This window comes from Theropithecus gelada, chromosome 6 (assembly GCF_003255815.1).
Source record: "Theropithecus gelada isolate Dixy chromosome 6, Tgel_1.0, whole genome shotgun sequence".
NCBI lineage: Eukaryota > Metazoa > Chordata > Mammalia > Primates > Cercopithecidae > Theropithecus > Theropithecus gelada.
Window position 1 is genome coordinate 169,965,535 of NC_037673.1, and position 17,749 is coordinate 169,983,283.

The 17,749-nt window shown below is 49.5% G+C and overlaps 1 long non-coding RNA gene across 1 annotated transcript; it reads right to left on the reverse strand.

Moving 5' to 3' along the window:
* Window positions 1–2,860: 2,860 nt before the first annotated feature.
* On the reverse strand, window positions 2,861–7,321 carry LOC112626858. The gene is made up of 4 exons (XR_003119970.1): window positions 7,188–7,321; window positions 7,015–7,106; window positions 4,061–4,117; window positions 2,861–3,305 (listed from the first exon to the last, which is right to left on the reverse strand). It is a non-coding gene; the product is annotated as an uncharacterized LOC112626858 (long non-coding RNA).
* Window positions 7,322–17,749: the final 10,428 nt, after the last annotated feature.

A 17,749-nucleotide genomic window follows, 5' to 3' on the forward strand; every position in this document is an offset into this window, starting at 1 on the left:
AGAAAGAAAGAAAGAAAGAAAGAAAGAAAGAAAGAAAGAAAGAAAGAAAGAAAGAAAGAAAGAAAGAAAGAAAGAAAGAGAGAGAGAGGCACGGGAAAGAAACCTTTCTGGAGCTAATCCACCTCCCTTTCTTGCTAAGGTAGAGTCAGAGCCCTAAGTTTTTAGAGCGATTTACACCACTTCCTAACGGGGTCTCCACTAACCAGCGACCCAGTCACTCAAGTGTCCAGCGACCTAGGTTGCTTCGGTATGCCTTTCTCCAAACTCCCCAAAGAGCTGCTGCTCGTTGTGTTTTCATTTTTTAACAAATGTGCCATTAGCTCCCAAGGCAGTAACGAGTGCCCAGTACCGAGTCTTTGGATTCCATCATTGGCTGGTGTCACCAACAAAAGAAGTGCAGGCCCCTGCAGGGACCCCTCGGAGAGCTCTTGGGGCTTGCCTCTTAGAAGCCACTCTCTGACGGGGAGCCTGACATTATCGCTGACTGGAAGCAGCTTGCCAATTCTTGCTGCTGCATTTGGGTCCCATCACCCCCGTGGCCCTCCTTCACTTCTATGTTTGTTCAGCGGTCACTGTTCCAGCATTCTCCCCGCATCGTTCTCAAAGCTGCCTCCTCTTCTTCATCCCCATCCCCTGCCCTACTCCAGGCTTCCCCATCTCTCCCAGGACTGTTTTATGTCCCTGCCTATAGACTTTGCTTCCCAAATCCATCTTCCCCACTGTCCCAGATAATCCTTTCGAGAACCATGTCTTGGCAGCTGTTGACTTGTCCCACGGCTCCCATTCTATGAGATTTAGGAAGCTGGATGCTCTTCCTAAAATGTTTCCAAGTTTCTCTGTGGGAGATGGGTAGAGATGGGAGCTATATTCTCATGGACATTTCTGGCTTTGAGTGCTCGCTTCCACTGAGTTAGTATAGTATAGGCATCAGTCACCTTGCATGCATGCGTGCACACACAAACACACAAACACGCACACACATATGCCTATCAGGTGCCATCCAATCACACATCACGTCCACCCAGATGTGGCTTTGGCCCCTTTCCCCTATTTTTCACACCAGAAAGCTCATGCTGGTTGTTTTTGTGAGCATCGGGCTTTCCTGAATATTCCTGGATGAAGAAATTCATATGTCAGCAAGATATCAACTTCAGTGTTTTCAATTATGTACTTTTAAATAAATATAACATGCATGGATTCATTCTCTTCCTTAAAAAATAGGGAGAAGGACAGGATAGAAAGAGATTTGTTAAAGGATACAAAATTACTAGATGGCTAGATAGGATGAAGAAGTTCTAGTGTTCCCTAGCATTGCAGGGTGACTATAGCTAGTACATAATATAGTATATAGTTTCAAATAGTTAGATGGAGGATATTGAATGTTCCCAACACAAAGACATGATAAAGGTTTGAGATGATGGATATGCTAATTACCCTGATCTGCTCACTATATATTATATGTATCAAAACATCACTATGTAGCCCATGAATATGTATAATTATCATTTGTCCATTCCAAAGACAAAAGAGTTAAAGCATCAGGGATAATGCCGAGGAGATGGACCAGGAAGGGGGGGCCTCGTTTCTTGACATCACCATGGAGTCTCCAGCCAGCCCGGGACTGCTTACCTCTTGGGCTTCCTGTTGCAAGATATAAATAACCTGCTACATGCTGGGTGGCTGTGAGCAGGCTTTCTGCTCCCTGCAGCTGACAATGCTCTCTGAGACACCCCCACCTACCACTGAACCTCCCTTGTCTTCCGCCGTCACTTTAGCCTCTTACTAGTCTTTATTTTTCTACCTAGCACTTCATCACTGGCTGACAAGGTATTATTTTTGAATTGCTTACAAGTTGGTCTCTGTTTTCCCATGAGAATGTAGGCTCCATGTGGAGAAGGAGTTGGTCTTCTACCCATGTTATCCGTAGGGCCTGATGCAATTCCTGGCACATAGTAGGTGTTTGATAAGTATTTGTCAAATAAATGAATGAATGCAAATTTGATCACCTTCCTCCTCTTTCAGAAGATAAAAATCCAAACTACTCAGATGGGCAAACAAGATCATTCCTGCCCTGGACACTACCCGCTCCACCCACCTTGTACCAAGCTCCATGTCTGCACCCTCTGCTGGGTCTTTGCACAGGCTGTTCTCCCACATGCATTAATTGAGCATCTTCTACGTGTCAGCTGCCATTTTTGGCATGGGAGATAACTCAATGAACCAGCCGCTGTGGTGAACACCCGATGGAGCTCAGCAGAAAGGAGAGATGTAGGCCGGCAGTACAGTGTGGCCAGTCACAATACAAGGTGGGATACAGGGATTAAGAGCTCCTCAGTGTCTAAGTAGCAAACTCCTATTCATTTTTTAAGGTCCAGCTCCAATGTCCCGTCTTCTAGGAAGGCTTTTCCCAGACCCTGTGTTGGAGCAGATGCTCCTGGTGCTCCCTAAGCCCCTTGGCCTTCTGCTGCCACTGAACTCAGCCCACTCGTTTGTCTTTGCCTGGGTCCTTGTGCACCTCTCCAGGCAGCCTGTGAGCCATAGGGCCAGGAGCCCTGTCTTATTGTATCCGTAGCCCCACGGCCCAGTGCAGGGCTAGACATGGCAGTTTTTACTGGGTTCAGCTACTGACTTGTCCCTTCCTTGGCCTGCTGTCCTCCTCTCCAGCCCCCTTCACTTGCTCAAGTTGCAGGTTTCAGGCTGACTCTGTCTCTCCTTTTCACACTCAGGTCCCCAGACATTTCTTTATCTTGTTCTGAATTAATCCTTCTTCTTTCGAGGGAAGCTTGGGGTGGGGAAGTGACAGCTTTCTCTTGGACTGGCTAGTAAAGTTTAGATGAAAGGCCAGAAAAAGGTATCCAAACTCTTAGCATTCTTTATTCCTCAGGCTAGGCCCCTCCTTCCCTCCTTGCTTTCTCTGTCTTGCATTGCTGCCCAACCATACTCCCTTCCCAGAATGTGACAGATTCCTCACGCCTCTGCACCTCTGCACCTGCTGCTTCCCTCCGCCAGAGATGCTGTTCCCCCACCATCGCTTCCTGATGAAAGTTGCCACACTCTGTGAAGCCAAATACCCATGTTACCTTCTCAATACAGCTCCTCCCATGTCCCCTTCCCTATCCCCAAGCACAACAAATCGCTCCCATGGTGCTCTGTGCTTCCTTGGCTGTAGCTGGATCCCATGGCATTCTGGTGGCTCATCCATGGTCACATACTCTCAGATGTGAGCTCCTCATCACCTGAGTCAGGGAGAAGTCTGTGCCCAATCTCTCTTTGTTCTTCCAGTGCTCAGCATAGAGCTTGCCACACTATAGAACCACATAGATGGCCGGGCGCGGTGGCTCACGCCTGTAATCCCAGCACTTTGGGAGGCCGAGACGGGTGGATCACTAGGTCAGGAGATCGAGACCATCCTGGCTAACATGGTGAAACCCCGTCTCTACTAAAAATACAAAAAACTAGCCGGGTGTGGTGGCGGGCGCCTGTAGTCCCAGCTACTCGGGAGGCTGAGGCAGGAGAATGGCCTGAACCCGGGAGGCGGAGCTTGCAGTGAGCTGATATCCGGCCACTGCACTCCAGCCTGGGCCACAGAGCAAGACTCCGTCTCAAAAAAAAAAAAAAAGAACCACATAGATGACTGTTGCTTTGGGTGGCTGAGGTCTTAGGCAAGGGAGTGAGAAGGAGTGGCCACCCTTCCTGGTAACAGCACCTTATTTGCCTCTGGGGAACCATCTTCCCCACTTTCCATCCATCTGGCTTGAATGGGACTGACCGAGATGCAGGCAGGGCATATGACCTAAGGCAACCCCATCGGACAGTGCATCCCCTGACCTAAGAGACTGCTCAGTAATGGGCATGTCACCCAAGCCTGGCCCATGAGACCATGGCAACAAAATTAAAGATGAGCTTGGAAATTGAGTGGAGGGCAGATGAGGGCAGGAGGAAAAGGATAAACCAAAACTAGAATTTATGCCCTTATAGTGTGTCCGTGAAGTCTAAGATATTTGACAGAGTCTGGCCACACTCATGGCTCTGTGTTTCCTAGGGACCAAAGTGTTCTTACCTCACAATCTGCTCTTGTTGTGGGAGGATCCCGATTGGGCCTTATTGTTGGCAGTACCTAGAGTCGAAAGAAGCAAGACACGACAGTGAGCTGCGGAGAAAGAGCATGCCTTTTGGAGTCAGACGATCTGAGTTCAAGTCTTAGCTCTGCTACTTACTGGCTGCACACAAGTCCCTTGTCTCCCTGACGCTTGGTGCCTTCATCAGTGAGACGTGAAAATTGATTTGTAAGATCACTGTCACAAATAAAACATGCATGCAAATAGCAGTCATCTACGGCAGGGATTCCGTTGTAATTCTGTGTTGGTAGTCTGTTACAATCATCTAAGGTAGGAGATGTGGAAGTGGATGAGGAGGCTTAAGCTGTGGCATGGAGAGTAAGAATGGAGAGGAAGATAGAATAAATATTATCCAGGGAATATTAGTCCGAAATCTTCTGTTTGCAATTGACAGAAACCCCACTTGAAAGCATGCTTCACCGGGCGCAGGGGCTCACACCTATAATCCCAGCACTGTGGGAAGCTGAGGCGGGTGGATCACAAGGTCAGGAGTTCGAGACCAGTCTGGCCAATATGGTGAAACCCCATCTCTACTAAAAATACAAAAATTAGCTGGGTGTGGTGGCACGCGCCTGTAGTTTCACCTACTCAGGAGGCTGAGGCAGAAGAATCTCTTGAACCGGGGAGGCGGAGGTTGCAGTGAGCTGAGATTGAGATCACGCCATTGCACTCCAGCCTGGGCAACAGAGCAAGACTCTGTCTCGAAGTAAATAAATAAATGAAATAAAAACGAAAGCATGCTTAAGCAAAAAAGAATCAGTCCACACAGCAGAAAAGTTCAGAGATGCTTGGCCAGGAGGCTGGATCTCTGCCTAGTACCCCGTTATGGTCCTGCTTTCCTGTGGGGTGACCTGATTCTCCACTGTGCACATGGAGGCTCCAGCTGCCTCAGGTTGGCATATTTGCACAGTGAGCAATCCCTATGGGAAAAGAGAGGGGCTCTTCCGCCAGCATTTCTTACAAAAGTCTTGGAACTGAGCCTCAATGGCCACTCTTCCATCCTGCTCCCATCCTAGAGCCCACGGTGGGCACGAGAGATATTCTGATTGACTGAGCCTGGGTCCTTAGTGCTGGGGGTAGGGGGGTTGGGGGGGCAGGGAGGAGAAAATCCAACCTCACCTTAACTACACGGAGTGAGAGTGGAGAAGGGGCTCTCTGGGGCGCTGTCACTCAAAGACGTGGGGTACACCAGGCAAATATGAAAAACAGGTGTGTCTTCCAGGAGTTGAGCCGCTCAAGGAAGGTTTGGAAGTGGGAGGCCAGGAAATCAATGGAGTCAGCTTTAACCAGGTGGTTTTGAGCTTGCAGCCCCTGTCTTTGGTCTCCAGCAGGCCTCACAAGCATGACTCAGTGGTGAGGCTGCCGCACATGTGGTTTCGAAACCAACCTTTCCCCTTGGCCCCAGCACCGCGTTGGCGTGTCCCTGGGGCTGGCCCCAGTGCCTGCCTGGAAATGCCCTCGGTTTGGGACCTGCCTGAGTCTCTGGGAAGGTCTTTGATCTCCTCACCCCAGCTCTTCTATTGGCTTCCTCCTCACCCTGGGACAAAGTCTGGCAATTGCTGAGAAAAAGGCCAAATGCCACCTTGCAATTTGCTGGGTCATCCTGGAACAAGTGCTGCTGGGGCTCCCTGTCCCTACCCAAGCAGAGGAAAGTTCAGGACCGTGGGCAGGTGCCCCCATCCCCAGAAACGAGTAGACCAGGAGGCTGGGCCCGGGGTGCCAGCCGAGACCCTAGTCAAGTGTTTATTTACAGTGATAAATGAGGTCATCATAGCTGCTAAGGTCAGTCCTCCTCGGGCATGTAAATAGCAAATCAGCTCATGATTGGAGAATACCCTTTGAGAGAGGAGGCTCCTGCATGCAGAAGATCTTTCCTGAGCACCTTCTGCCCTCCATGTCTGAGCTGCACACTGGAACAGAGAGGTGAATAAAATGTAATCCCTACCCCACATTGCTTGCCAGCGATGACAAGAGACAGACAAGTAGCAATCAGCCCACAGTACAGTACACAGAGTCTGTTTATAGGAGGACACTCTGGAGCTTGGGAAGTACAGAGGAGGCATAAAATGTACAGCCGGGGGACAAGTGGGAGGGACCCAAGGAGCCAGGGACTTAAGCTGGCACCTGAAGGAGAAAGCTGGTGGAGTAAAGAAAGGAGGGAAAAGGCATCCATCCTAGGTGGAAGCAGCATTTGCAAAAATGCAGTGGTTGCTTAGGGGACTGTAAGTGGAGCCCAGGGCACCAGCAGAGGCGATGGGAAGAGGGGAGATTAGAGGGAAAGATGGGACCAGTATTCACAAGTTTTTTAACAGGGGCAGTGTCAAGGTCTGGTCCAGATTCATTCCCTCCGGTGCAGATCATTTTCTCAAAAACAATTAAACAGAAACTCACGGAGAGCAAGTGTCTCCCTCCACAGGAAATGGTCTCAGCAAGGACTCGGCACTTCCTGGGAAAGCTAAAGGGATGTGTGATTTTCTGGGAAACCACATCCCAATATTTCCTGCATTCAAACCCCCAGAGCCCCCAAATCAGGCTCGTTTCTAGGAAGTCAAATCAACAGTGGAGGTTTGGACTGTAGCAGCAGCCAGGTGGAAAGACACAAGCCACACAGCCGCTGCACACCCGGGCTGGCTGGACAAAGTGGCCGGGCAGGTGCACAGGTAGGAAAGCCTGCAGGCACTGAAGGTGCCCCCAGAAGAAAGACAAAACCATCTCTGCTTGTCCCCTTTTTTTTTGTTATTTGAAACTTACCATTTAGGGGAAGGTGAAGGCCATTTGGTCGTATATTCCCAGCTGTGTGACCTTGGGACTTTCAGTTTCCTCAGCTGAAAAGGTGATGTGAGAATGACCCTAGGTCTAGCAAACCAAGCACCTGTGCGGGGAGATGCCCACTCACTCTTTATTCCCAAGACCCTCCTCAGCAAAGCCCGGAGGCGCTCTGTCTCCCCACGCTGGAGACCAGCATGCTCTCCAGACAGCAGGCTCTCCCTGGCAGGGTCATAAACCAAATGTCTCAATATTAAAAGTTTTAAAGCAAGCTAACAAACTGCTAGATAAAGTATGTCATACCTCCTCACGTGATGGCAGAGCCTCCTGCTGACCTAGAAGGCCAGATCAGAATGGCTAGACTCCTCGGAGTTTCACATTGGCATGCGGCAGCTACTTTCCCCATTCTCCATGTTTTCCTGCACCGAGAGAAAAACAGATACCAGGCACTCAGCCTACGTGGCCGAGCTCTAACCAGGTCCCCCAAGCAGCTGCCCTTTGACCAGCCTTCAGGGCTGGAGCACCCACTGGCCATGTGGTCCACACTAGGGAAAATGGGAGAGGTCCAGGAGGCCTCAGAACTGGGCATGGGCATTTGGACAGGGAACCCCAGGGTCCTGGGAACCCAGCGTGTCCTCTGGAAGGGAGGCATGTGGGTTCCTAATGGGCATAGCCCTTTGTTCCCCAAGACTCCTCACTTGCAGGGAGGGGCAGTGTCTGAGCAAGACCTTCCAAAATGCAGGGCCCAGGGCTGGAGCCCCTCTTGCCCTGATCAGAGGGTGCTGGACAGGGAATCGGAGATGCAAGAATGTTAGGGTTTTTGTTTTTTTTTTTTTTTTAGACTGAGTCTAGCTCTGTCACCCAGGCTGAGTGCAGTGGCAAAATCTTGGCTCGCTGCAACCTCTGCCTCTGGGTTCAAATGATTCTCCTGCCTCAGCCTCCTGAGTAGCTGGGATTACAGGTGCACACCACCACACACTGCTAATTTTTTTGGTGTGTATACTTTTAGTAGAGACGGGGTTTCACCATGCTGGACAGGCTGGTCTTGAACTCCTCACCTCCAGAGATCTGCCCACCTCAGCCTCCCAAAGTGCTGGGATTACAGGCGTGAGCCACCATGCCCGGCTGGAAGTCAGCTTTTTGATTTTGCTATTTCCAAGTGAGATCTGAAGTGAGGCCCACAACCTCTCTGGCCCTTAGTCTTCCCCAGAATCAAACAATTTAGTCTCTGCACTTCCTTCTGGCTCTGGCCAGGGTCCTAAAGCTGCTCCTGCCCTTCCTAAGGCCAGTGGGTATGGGTCATCAGCTTCGTAAAACCTTTCTGCCTGGTGCCAGCACCTCCAGGGCTACAATCAGTCTTGGTATTTAACACCTGGACTTCCCTCCCCAGCAGGCCTGGAACTGAAAAGCAAGCAAACGCGTGCAAACCTTTTATTTCTTTCACCTGTGACCTGGGATCCTGAAAGCTGTGGAATCCCGACAAGGCTCACCTGTACAGGTGTCCAGGTCTTCCAGGCAGGACGGGCCTCCATCAGACCTGTTCACAGGTCTGGCTGGTTCTCCCGAGCTGGGTCCGTCATCAGGATCTTTAAAGAAAATCAATGAATGAAGCAAAATGAGAGGACAGAGGGCTGCTGACTTAGTGCTGGGAAAAGCTGGTATGGGCCTCTAAGTTCTGCAGTGTTCAGAGACAGATAAGGCCTTAGGCTGAATGTGGGGAGAGGAAGGGGACCAGAGGAGGAGGGGACTAATTATTACTGTTTAGTGAGTTTTTCCCGGTGCCATAGTATGTGTTGCTTTTTTTGTTTTTTTCTTTTTTGAGACAGAGTCTCGCTCTGTCGCCAGGCTGGAAGGCAATGGTGCGATCCCAGCTCACTGCAACCTCTGCCTCCCAGGTTCAAATGATTCTCCTGCCTCAGCCTCCCCAGTAGCTGGGACTACAGATGCGCAGCACCATGCCCAGCTACTTTTTTATTTTGTATTTTGTATTTTTAGTAGAAGTGGGGTTTCATCATGTTGGCCAGGATGGTTTTGATTTCCTGACCTTGTGATCCACCGGCCTCGGCCTCCCAAAGTGCTGGGATTATAGGTGTGAGCTACCGCGCCCATCCGTGTTGCATTTTTTTACCTCTATTTTCTCGATAATGTAAGGACCAGTGAAATCCTGTCCTTTCCAAGGCCTCGATTTTGGGAGCCGACATAGGACTGCTCGCTTTTTATCTTGCCATGGAAAGACAGTGTAAAGCAAATATCCACTCAATTGTTTATTCAGTTGACAAATACTTATTGAGGGTCTACTCTGTGCCAGGCATTCTTTCAAGCCTTGGGATACAGCTGTGAACAAGACAGACAAAACTGCCTGCCCTCCCGGGAAGAGCCAGACCGTGGCCCAAGCAGGAAATAAATCAGAGGTCAGATGGGCTCAGCGCTATGGAGGAAAAACAGGTCAGGCAAGGGAAAGGCACACTGTGGGCGGTTTTCAATAGGGTGGTCAGGGAAGGTGTTCTTGAAAAGGAGACGTGTGAGTTAAGTTCTGAAGCTAGTGAGGCAGTGAGTCTTGTGGGTGGGGGTGGGTGGGGGAAGGACTCTAGGCAGAGGAAACAGCAGCACAAAGGCCCTCAGTCCTTTCCACTGAAAAAATCATCATCAAAGAAGGGAACCGGTGAGGTGGCGCATGCCTATAATCCCAGCACTGGGAGGCCGAGGCCAGAGGATTGCTTGAGGCCGGGAGTTCAAGACTGTCTCTAAAAAGCATAAATTAGCCAGGCCTGGCGGTGTGTGCCTATGGTCCCAGCTACAGGCTGCGGTGGGAGGATCGCTTGAGCTCAGGAGTTCAAGGCTGCAGTGAGCTGTGATTGTGCCACTGCACTCCAGTCTGGGCAACAGAGTGAGACTGTTTCTGTAATAAAAATAGAATAATAATAAAGGAAGGATATAATCACAGAATAAGGGCCAGTCCTTCTTAAAGGAGGGCAATTGGTGACCTAGTATGTTGACATATATACACATACATAGGGAGATACATTAATTTGTCATTAGTTTATGCTGCATAGGGTAAGAACCTGTCCCAAGTCAGTTTTCGTCTGCAGACCAGCATGTGGCAAGTTACTGTTATTGCGTTTTACAGGTGAGGAATCTGAGCCTCAGAGAGGGAGTGGGCTTTGTCCGGCATCATGACAGCAGAAGCCCACAGGCTAGGATTTGAACCCAGCTCCTGAAGACGCCAGGGCCTTTGCGCCTGTCTGCTAGCCATTCTGGCCTGCTTCACAGCCACGCCTCCTGGCCCCCGCTCCAGGGCTCCACGACTACTGATTAAAAGAACAGCTTTACCATCTGGTTTAACCTGATTTTTCCTCCTCGTTTTTCTTCCCCAAACTGCATGCCCAGGAAGGAGGCTGGGGCAGTACGGACTGCATCTGAGCTGGGAGGACGGACGGGGTGGGCAGGTGGGCGGGGCCGCAGACTGCGACTTTTGGGAGATCCATAGGCAGCTGCCCGGCGCTATGCCTGCTGGGGCCTTCGTGCTGGCATGTGGCCCATTCAGGAAGTCTAGGCTAGGTGTGGCCTAGAAGACAGCATTGCCTCAAACTGACTCATGCCAGCGAGCACTGGCTAGCTACCTGCTCTGTGCCCAGCTCTGTGCTGGGAGCTTTGTGGGTTACTTCACCGAAATGAATCCCCTCAACAGCAGTGAAACGTAGGCAAGAGACCCATTCATTTGTTCATTCACTCATTCACACGTTCTTTACACCAAACTTTGCTGAGCACCACTTCATTCCAGAGGATACTGCCCCAGACTCTACGATGGGCCAGGCGTTGTGCCAGGCACTTGTGTTCTTATTTTAAAAGGTAGTAGATCAGAGTATGATATAGAGAGAAAGACTTTGAGGTCCATAGAGGAGTTCGATCAGAGGAGACCTGGGGAAGTTTGGAGAGGAGGTGGGATCTGGGCTGAGCCCTGCAGTAGCAGAGTTTGGGGTGGGGAAAGGGCATTCAGGCAGGGGTAACAGAGGCCAGGCAGCAGGATAAAGAAGAGTGTGTTTGGGAACCAAGTGTTGACTGACCCTCTGGAACAGGGTTACCCGCACAGGACAGTGGGGAGAAGGGTGGTTAGGAAGGAGGCTGGGAAAGTGGGTTCCTCATCTAGGCTTTGTAAGTGGCTCCCAAGGCCACCCACCAACCTCTCTGACCCTCAATTTGCCATCCTGTGAACCAGATTTAATGACCCTCGTCCTGCCTGTGTTATAGGGAGGTTTTGAAGGTCAAAGGAAACCCAGAGACTTTGTTATGCAGAGAGAGAGGTCATTTGCCCCTGGTTTTGCTTCTGTCCCAGGGGTGTGTGGGCCCCTGGGTTTCAATGGTTTCTTCAGGACTGGCCTCCAGCCATGCCTTGCCAGCCCTGCAACCCCCACCCCAGGTGCTCCTGAAGGTCAAGAGCGTGTCCTCCTCATTTGCATCCCGTGCATGGGGTAGGTGGTCAGAGCCCAAGTCAAGAAGTCAGCTTAACGGCAGCCTGATCCCCGTTCAGGTGCGCATTGCCCCAGTGCCCTTGGCAAATCACTTTCGTCTCTGAGCCTCAGTGTCCTTATAACGGGGCTGTTGTGAGCTGTGGGGAGCAGTAGGTGATACAGAGCTTGCGTTCAGCCCCTGTGAACGACTTGCTGGGACCGCTCTAACCAGGGACCTCACCACGCTTCCCAGGATATCCTGGAGCAGGAAGGCTCTTGCTGGTTCAATTCCCAACTGACAGTCAATTACTGACTCGCTCACTGTGTTCACTCACTCCATCCACTCACTCCTTCAACGAATGTTTACTGACCACCTTCCAGGCACCCAGCACAGCACTGAGTGTTTTGTTGTTGCAATGTTTAAGACAAGGTTTTTAACCTCAACAGAGAACTTATAATTGAATTAAAATTGGCAGGCAACATGTAATTATGTGCCCCCTGGATGGGGCAGGTGGCAGTTGACGGAGTGCAGAGAGAGAAAAAGACACAGAAATGGTTAGGTTGGAGTAGGGTAGGGATATGTGTCAGGAAGACCTCTCAGAGCGTGTGGCCTCCAGCAGAGTCCGTGGAACTCAGGAGGGCGGGGAGTGGAAGGTGGGCATTCCAGGTAAGGGAACTACCTGAGCAAAGGTATGGAGGGAGGCATGCATGTGACCATCAAACCTGCTTAGCTGGAAGGAACGGGTGGAACCTTGTTGTACAGGTGGCCAGGGCTGGGCAGCAGAAGGCCAGGAGACTGAGTACTTCCTGCAGCCTGGATTCCAGGGTGTTGACAGGAGGAGGCTGCAACACCAGCTAACTCAGAGGCTCTGAGGTGGTGAGGTGGGAGGGTCAGTGATGGGCTCTCCTCCCTGCCTGGCAGGCGTCCTGCCCCTTTAGATAGGATGCAGGGTGGGAAGAGCAGATCCTGCCTCTGATTCATTGTGTAGGTCAATACCCAAGTAGAAGTAGGTCACTGTGTTTCTCAGAGCCTTGGTTTCTAAACATGGAAAATTGGAGCGACTGGGCCAGATGGTCTCAATTGCCTTTCCAGCTCTGGGACTCTAGAATCTTCTTATTGTCGATTTTGCATCTGCCATGGCAGACCTACCCATCCTGGCTTCTCAGCAATCACCCTCCCCACCAACCGCATGGTTAGCTTGTGCGCTCATGCGTGCTTCACATGATCCTTCTCCTCCAACCTGACTCTGGAAGATTCCTGACCCTGGAGAGACACACTTCACAGCCAATCAGACGAATCCTTTGGAGAATTTAAACCAAGAGATCCAGGCCCTGGATCAATTAGATAGTGTTAGCCCTTAGATGCAAGATTATAAGAAGAAGAAAGACTAGTGTTTGTTGAGCTTTATTTCATTCTCACGTGAACCCTGCAAAGTAAGCTCTGTTTGTACGCCCATTTTATAGATGAGGAAATCAAGTTTAATGAAGGACCATGTTTGTCAGATTATGGCATGCAGCTGGTTATGATGCATCCCAATTCTCTAAGAAAAAAGTTTAAAACAAAAATCAAAATATTTAGCTTTTAGTATATTTTAAGCTTAGTGTATATTAATATACATATTTAGTATAGTTGAGTATAGTACATATTATATATACTAAAAATATACTAAAAGCTAAAGATTTCCATTTTTAGTATATATGCTAAAAATAATTGTAAGATATCTCTAGAGGAACCTATGTTATTTTGTTTATGTAAATACCATATACCATGGACTGAAATTCCAATAGGAAATTCCGAATAAGTTCTACTAACTCTGAAACGAAATGTTTCTTGGAAACTGACACTGTAGATAAAGAATTTAAGGAGTGAAGTGAACGTGGGTTTTATATATCGGGAAGGACCTTCCCTGAGATCTTTTGAGCCTGTATCTACCGATAGCATCTGTTGGTTGACGTTTTCAACACAGGCTTCTTCTCGGCAATATGGACACACGGGATATATCGGTGGGGAAAGGAGCGATGTGGATGTAGTTTGTCTGCGTTGCTGCAATTTGGCTGCAATGCTACTCCACCGGCACCTGCAGTAACAAAGTTCCATAGACAGAATATGACCTGGGTCTTTATCACTTGACTTTTCCTGCCTCCCCCACAGGTAGCTGAGAGCTGGACCAGATCTAAGCCCCATACATTAAAATCCCAGGTGGGCTGAAGTTCTGGAAAAGCAAGAAGAAAACACTCAGAGACAATGCAGATCTGCAGAGAGGGTGATGGAGCATGTGATCAGAGAGAAGCAGGGCAGCACTCCAGGAGCCCCAGAGAGACACGGAGAGGACGCTTTCGTTCTCTGGAAGCCCCGCGCACTTTCTGCAGCCTCAGTTGTGAGATTGCTTTGAATCTTGATGGCCAGTTCCCATTTATGTAAACTTTTCTGAGTAAAAGTCATTTCTAGCAACCAGACAGTCCCTGATAAAGACCTCAGTGTTATGATGATGTCTATGTCCTACTAATTAAGATCCTGGGATATGCATCCTACTCCATAAACTTGACTACACAAGAAATGTTACACTATTTTATTTCCTTGAGGTCTAATTAAATCTGACCCTGACTCCAAGCAGCAAGTACTTCTTGCTGAGGTACCTGAAAAATTGATGTCAGTTGTGAGTGAGATGAGATGGGGGCACCCCTCTTATTTTATTTTATTTTATTTTATTGAGACAGGGTCTCACTCTGCCACCCAGGCTGGAGTGCAGTGGTGCCATCGCAGGTCACTGCAACCTCTGCCTCCCAGGTTCAAGGGATTCTAGTGCCTCTCGTGAGGATCCAGTGAGAAAATGGACATAAAATCCAAAGTGGAGTAGCTTGGGACTACAGGTGTGTGCCACCACGCCCAGTTAATTTTTGTATTTTTTAGCAGAGACAGGGTTTCACTATGTTGGCCCGCCTGGTCACGAGCTCCTGAACTCAAGAGGTCCTCCTCCTGAGCCTCCCAAAGTGCTGGGATTGCAGGCGTGAGCCACCGCGCCGGGCCCAGGATCCCTCTTCTTCTGGGCAGTGCACCATCTGTGAAGCCCCCACCTGAAATAGGTCTTCAGTCCAGCCTCGCAGACATGGCTACTGCTGACCTTCTCCTCATCCCTTCTGTGGGGGCCTCTATAGTAGGCATCTATTGTACTGCTGTGCCAGGGTCTAGCCTCCCTGAATCAAATGTGCCACTCAGCCACTCCTATTGGTCACCGAATTTTCCATCCCCGCCCAGTCCTGGTCAATCTCCCCGTCTCATTGCACTCAAAGGCACTTGACTCTCTCCCTCCCCTGCAGCATAATAACTCAAGTTCAGGCTTTTACTCAAAGGCAGAGGAGGCAGCCTGTCGTTGAGTACCTTCTAGGTAGCATGGGGCTAGTTTGTACTGGAGGAAGGAAGACGGAGTATAGGCGCACAGAAAGGAAAGGCAGCACCCCACTGGTCACCATGACAATCAACTAGGGTGTTCCTAATGGCCATGGTACCCACTGCTTCTGGAAACCTCTCTTTTCCAGAAGGCCCCAGTGGCCGTGGAACCATGGAAGGTAGATCCCCCACTGACATTTGAGTGGACTCCTGAAGTTATTGCCTGCAGTGCGAGATCCATTTGCTCCCAGCAGTGAGAGGTGGAGAGGGAGCAACTGGGTCCTAGAGCCGGGTGGTCAGCGTGAGGCTCCATCAGGATCCTGGCGGCTGGTGGCTTCCCCCACCAGCTTCTCCGAGAGCTGCCCCAGCCCACTGCTATTTCTCCAGGATTCTTCCTTGGGAGTAGCTCTATGATCATTTTTATTGGATGTGTCAAAATCACTTTGTTTAAGCTCAAATCTGATCTAGGTTCTCTGTTGAAATAAATCCCAAACGTCTCAATGCAGACTTCAAGGCTCTGCAAAATTCAACCTCACCCTAAATTCAAGTCTCACCTTTTCTCTCCTCACATTCTCTTTGGGCTCCAGGATCACATACTTATTATTTTTCTCTTCTCCTGGCCTTTGGTTATCCTGTGTCCCCTGCCTGGCACTGGCACACAAGCTCCCCCGCAGCCTCTTTGGCTGACTCCAGAGCCATCCTTCAGTGTTGGAGGGCAGAGGGAACGGTGGCTTTGAGGTGCCCAGGTCTGGAGTCAAACGCCTGCTCTGCTACTTGCTGGATGTGTGATCTGTTGTTCTCTGAGTCTCAGGCTTCCCATCTGTAAATTGATTATCACTAAAACAACTTCACAGGTAGCTGAAGTGAGGATCCGGTGAGAAAATGGACATAAAACACAAAGTGGATGTCAGCATAAAAACCTGTCTCTTCCATTCCTTCGACAAATATCCCCTCTTTGCACTCTACCTCCAGCTGAATAAAAGCAGAGTGTAGTTTATGTAGCTTAAGAGGTGACTGACAGCTAGATTCTTGGTCAAGAGACTGAGTGATAGAGAGTTTGAAAGTGACAGGTATCATTTGTTAACACTCGCCATGTGCCCAGCACCATGTGGAATGCCCACAGATGTTACCCCGCTGAGTTCACACATCCCCTGGCAGGGAGGAGGTTTGTCCATTGGTCTGTTTTTATGAACGACAACAAAAAAGAGGCTCAACGAGTTTAAGTGACTTATCCAATGTCACTGCAGTTAAAACACACACACACATCCACACACATGTACATATGTACGCTTATTTTTTATTTTTTATTTTTTTCGAGACAGAGTTTCACTCTTCTTGCCCAGGCTGGAGTGCAGTGGCGTGATCTTGGCTCACTGCAACCTCACCTCCCCAGTTCAAGCGATTCTCCTGCCTCAGCCCCCTGAGTAACTGGGATTACGGGCATGCACCACCACGCCCGGCTAATTTTTTTGTCTTTTTAGTAGAGACAGGATTTCTCCGTGTTGGTCAGGCTGGTCTTGCACTTCTGACCTCAGGTGATCTGCCCGCCTCAGCCTCCCAAAGTACTGGGATTACAGGCGTGAGCCACTGCGCCTGGCCCATATATACACTTATATACACTCTTCCACCCCACATTCCTTCACAGTCTCACACATACTCACACACTTATACATACACACATGCACCCTGTCTCACACTCTTTCACACACATACACATGTGAGGAAAAGGATATATGGGAGATTGGACCTTGGTTGGCTCAGAAAAAGTGAGAAGCCATGAATAGCAAAAAGAACGAGTAACACCCATCCAGTCCTAACCAAGGGTGGCAAAGCAGGCTGAATGCAGGAGTCCTGGCTCCTCTTCCTAGCACTGCTATGCTGAGGAAACAGTTTTGGGCATGATGATGCTGTTGTCTCACTGGGGCTTAAGGGGCTGCTTTCTCCCCTGAAAGGCTCTTCCTCTTTACAGCAGTCCCAGATAATCAGAGGCTGGCAAAGAACATGTGCCCAAAACATGGTGGTGAGTTTTTATGAGGAAGGGGAATACCCCTCCCTTGCCTCAGGACATTCCAAACCTTCGCCTTATCTGACTTAAGCAGCACAGACACGCTCTGGCGGATCGGTGAAATACTCCTTGGATTCCTACATTTAACCTCGCTCTCCCAGGCCCTGTGGCTTTGTTGATTGCACACACACCTTTCGTTTCCATGGGCCACAGGGTACATGTTACTTTTGGAAATGTTGTATTAAATTTGACAAATAAATGAAAATTTTAAAACACTGCCTGTGAATGCCTGTGAGCATTTTAGTGTTTCAGACACGTCCTCACTTAGAAGTGGTGATTAGGCTTGTGCCCAACAGGCTGGGCCATCTGCGGTGTTAGTCATCCTTCATTCAAAAATGTGTGTTGAGGCCGGGGTGCAGTGGCTCTCGTCTATAATCCCAGCACTTTGGGAGGCTGAGCTGGACAGATCACCTGAAGTCAGGACTTCAAGACCAGCCTGGTCAACATGGCAAAACCCCAATGCTACTAAAAATACAAAAGTTAGCTGGGCGTGGTGGTGCACACCTGTAGTCCCAGCTATTCAGGAGGCTACGACAGGAGAATCACTTGAACCCAGGAGACAGAGGTTGCAGTGAACCAAGATTGAACCACTGCATTCCAGCCTGGGCAACAGAGCAAGACTCTGTCTCAAAAAAAAAAAAAAAAAGTTTGTTGAGCACCTAGCATGAGCAGGACACCATTGTGGGCCTGTGATAACAATTGCATGCCAAACAGGCAAGGCTCCTGTATCCAAGGAGATGACCGGAGAGAGACAGAAAACAAGTCAGCAAACAAAGCAACGAGCAAAATCATTTCAGGCAGTGGTGTGTTAGAGACACAATACAAAAGCTTGTGCAATACCCCAAAGGATTGAAAGCAGGGACTCAAACAGACACTTGTTCACAAGTGCACATAGCACTATTCACAATAGCCCAAAGGTGGAAACAAACTTCCCGTTCATCAACAATGAATGGATGCACAAAAT